A 4874-nucleotide genomic window follows, 5' to 3' on the forward strand; every position below is an offset into this window, starting at 1 on the left:
CAAAAAACTCTGGCATTCCTACCACTAATGATGAAAAACCTGAAAGTGAAATTAAGAAAACACTCCCCATTTACCATTGCAACAAAAAGAATAAAATATCTAGGAATAAACCTACCTAAGGAGACAAAAGATCTCTATGCAGCCAATTATAAGACACTGATGAAAGAAATTAAAGATGATACAAATAGATGGAGAGATATACCATGTTCTTGGATTGGAAGAATCAACATTGTGAAAATGACTCTACTACCCAAAGCAATCTACAGATTCAATGCAATCCCTATCAAACTACCACTGGCATTTTTCACAGAACTAGAACATAAAATTTCACAATTTGTATGGAAACAAAAAGACCCTGAATAGCCAAAGCAATCTTGAGAACGAATAACAGAGCTGGAAGAATTAGGCTCCCTGACTTCAGACTATACTACAAAGCTACAGTAATCAAGACAGTATGGTACTGGCACAAAAACAGAAAGATAGATCAATGGAACAGGAGAGAAAGCCCAGAGATAAACCCATGCACCTATGGTCATTGTATATTTGGTAAAGGAAGCAGGAATGTACAGTGGAAAAGGACAGCCTCTTCAATAAGTGGTGCTGGGAAAACTGGACGGGAACATGTAAAAGTATAAGATTAGATCACTCCTTAAAACCATACACAAAAATAAGCTCAAAATGGATTGAAGACCTAAATGTAAGGGCAGAAACTATCAAACTCTTAGAGGAAAACATAGGCAGAACACTCTATTACATAAATCACAGAAAGATCCTTTTTGACCCACCTCCTAGAGAAATGGAAATAAAAATAAACAAATGGGACCTAATGAAACTTCAAAGCTTTTGCACAGCAAAGGAAACCATAAACAAGACCAAAAGACAAAACTCAGAATGGCAGAAAATATTTGCAAATGAAGCAACTGACAAAGGATTAATCTCCAAAATTTACAAGAAGCTCATGCAGCTCAATAAAAAAAAAGAAAAAACAAACAAACAAACAACCCAATCCAAAAATGGGCAGAAGACCTAAATAGACATTTCTCCAAAGAAGATATACAGACTGCCAACAAACACATGAAAGAATGCTTAACATTATTAATCATTAGAGAAATGCAAATCAAAACTACAATGAGATATCATCTCACACCCGTCAGAATGGCCATCATCAAAAATCTAGAAACAATAAATGCTGGAGAGGGTGTGGAGAAAAGGGAACACTCTTGCACTGCCTGTGGCAAAGTGAATTGGTACAGCCGCTATGGAGAATTATACAGTGTTTCCTTAAAAAACTACAAATAGAAATATTTGACCACAATCTACAAAGAGAATATTGACCCAGCAATCCACTAATGGGGATATACCCTGAGAAAACCATAATTCAAAAAGCATCACGTACCAAAATGTTCATTGCAGCTCTATTTACGATAGCCAGGAGATGGAAGCAACCTAAGTGTCCATCATTGGATGAATGGATAAAGAAGATGTGGCTCATATATACTATGGAATATTACTCAGCCATGAAAATAAACAAAATTGAGCTATTTTTAATGAGGTGGGTGGACCTAGAGTCTGTCATACAGAGTGAAGTAAGTCAGAAAGAGAGAGACAAATACCATATGCTAACACATATATATGGAAGTTAAGAAAAAAAAATCATGAAGAACCTAGGGGTAAGACAGGAATAAAGACACAGACCTACTAGAGAATGGACTTGAGGATATGGAGAGGGGAAATGTTAAGCTGTGGCAAAATGAGAGAGTGGCATGGACATATATACACTACCAAACGTAAAATAGATAGCTAGTGGGTAGCAGCCGCCTAGCACAGGGAGATCAGCTCGTTGTTTTGTGACCACCTAGAGGGGTGGGATAGGGAGGCTGGGAGGGAGGTAGACTCTATTGGGAAGAGATATGGGAACATATGTATATGTGTAACTGATTCACTTTGTTATAAAGCAGAAACTAACACACAAGTGTAAAGCAATTACACTCCAATAAAGATGTAAATAAATAAATAAAATAATAAAAATAAAATAAATAAAATGAATAAAGTAGTCAGGAGTCATTCACAAAATCTTTGTGAGTATATATTAACATCCTATTGCCTTACTGTGTGATTATTGAATACGTAGTTAATTAAATTGCAGTTCATATTTTTAAAAATATAATCTTTATGCTTCACAAAATAGAGCCTGTGCTTATAACTTAGGACTTAAAACAGCCTTTCTCCCTTCTGAAAGAGGCAATAAAGGACCCTTCAAAATGAAAAAAAAAAATCTAATTGATAACAAAGTTTTACATTGTTTATGATGGGTTTTTTTTTTTTTTGGTAAATAGACAGGAAATAGGAAAGTAGTATTTTATAAGAGAAACATGAAGTAAATAAAATGAATCAAGTACCTTTCCTATAATATAAAAATTCTCAGTAATTCTTCAGTGTTATATATGATTTGTTCTTACCTGCCTCGCTACTAAATTTATAAACTCTCACATATAAAAGGTCAACCAATATTTGACAAAGTGGTCAAGAAATCTTAATGGAGAAAGAATAGTCTTGTCAATAAATGGTTTGGAAAAACTGAATAATCTCATACAGAAAAATGAAATTAAACCTGTATCTTACATCACAGAAAAAATTAACTCAAAATGTATCAAAGACTTAAATGTAACACCTTTATTCATAAAAATCTAAGTGTAAAACAGGTTAAAAGCCCTTTGACATTGAGCTTGGCAATGATTTTTTTTTTGATATGGTACTAAAAGCATAAGCAACAAAAAATAAATAACTAAAAAGCTTCAGCCCAACAAAATAAGTAATCAACAAAATGAAAAGACAACTTACAAAATGGGAGAAAATAGTTGCAAACTAAATGTCTGATAAAGCATTAATATCCAAAATATAAAAGAAACTCATACAGCCCAATAACAACAACAACAAAGTACAGTCTGATTAAAAAATGGGCAGAGGAACTGAATAGACTTCTTTCCAAGGAAGACATCCAAATGCCAAACAGGTACATTAAAAGATGTATGATCTCATTTATATGTAGAATCTTAGAAAGTCAAACTCATAGAAACAGATTAGAATGGTGGTTTCTAGGGCCTGGGAAGATGGAGATAATGGGGAGATGTTGGTCAAAGAGCATAAACTTCTAGTTATTAGATGAATAAATTCTGGGGATCTAATATAGAACATGGCAACTACAGTTAGCAAATCTGTATCATGTACTTAAATTTGCTGAGAGAGTAGCTCTTAAATGAGGAGCTACTTCATACCATGAAGAAAAACATGGTAATTATGTGAGATGATGGAAATGCTAAGTAACCCTCTTGTAGTCATCATTTTACAATATATATATATGTATCAAATTATCATATTGCACACCTTAAACTTACACAAAGTTACATGTCATTTATATCCCAATAAAGCTGAAAAATTTAAAGCAATATAACTTAAATTAAAAAATAAGTAAAATAGTATTGTTATGGTCACATGATTTAAAACCTATCTCAATGAAACAAAACAGAAATCACAGAATTAAAGCCACAAATATATTCATACTTGCTATAGAGATTAGCTTTACAAACCAGTATAGAAAAAGAAACTCAATATGTGACTTGGGACAATATCCTATCCATAGGGGGAAAAAATGAAATTACAACACTATTTCAGAGTATTTCCCAAAGCAACTTACAAATAAAAATGCTTAAAATTTGAACATACTTCATATATATCTTTGAGAATTGGCATAGCAAAGGTCTGCTTTAAAAAGCATAAACAGCACAAATCATAAAATAAAGGACTGATGAGTATTATTACATTTAATAAGCAAACTAGATTAAAAGGCATAATATTACAAGACCAGAAACAAACAAGTAATGTGTATTTTCACTGTGTAAGAGACATTTTTGAAGTAAGAAAAAAAAAGGAAAGAAAAATGGTCCAATAAAATTGGACAAAGTTAAAAAACAGGAAATTCATCTAGAAATAGATACAAATGGGCAAGGCATATGAAATAATATCCAGCTGCACTAGTCATCAAGAAACTAAATTAAAATATGCCACAATTATTAGACTGGAAAAGAATGTTAATGCATGCTAATGCTCAGTGTTAGTGATGATGTAGTGAAATGGGAACTCTGAAGTTGCTTTTGGAAATATAACTTTGTATAAACTTTTGAGAGGCAAATTTTTACTCGAAATGTTGAAAAATGCACAGTCTTGAATTAGTGCATATGTATGTATATATGAGAAATTCTTGTTTATGCAAACTAGGGAAAAGTGTTCAAAGAAGTACATTGCATCATTATTTTTTTCCAATAGCCTAACTTGGAACTAACCTAAATAGGGAGAATAAAAAAGATCAATATTATATATTCATGTAATGGTATTCAAATTAAGAAATAAAATAAATGAAATAGATCTATGTGTATGAAGAATGGACAGATGTCTAATACAAAAGGTGTAGTGAAAATATGTCTTATGAGGATGTCAGAAGTATAATTTTTAAATGTACAGATTAATGCATACATATCGTAAAATATACTTTTATATGTAGATTAAAAAGATGTTTTTAAAATTCTTACTGCTAATTAGAGAAATAAAAGAGAAATGGGAATTAACAAACATACAAAATGTATATTATGCCTGAGTAAAAAAAGATACATCAACTTCAAACTTATGTCTAAGTATGTTTATGTGTATAGAGAGTGAAATTATTCCTTCCTTCCAAAACACTGTACTAAGTGTGTGCAATCTATGGCCATTGTTGCAAGCAAAAATGATTTAACAATGAATGAAATCCCTCCCCTCAAGGAGTTCATATTTTGTTGGGGGAGAAATATAATAAGAATATAAGCAAAATATGTAGAATA

Source organism: Monodon monoceros, unplaced genomic scaffold (assembly GCF_005190385.1).
Source record: "Monodon monoceros isolate NGI ecotype Baffin Bay Population unplaced genomic scaffold, NGI_Narwhal_1 Contig1912_ctg1, whole genome shotgun sequence".
NCBI lineage: Eukaryota > Metazoa > Chordata > Mammalia > Artiodactyla > Monodontidae > Monodon > Monodon monoceros.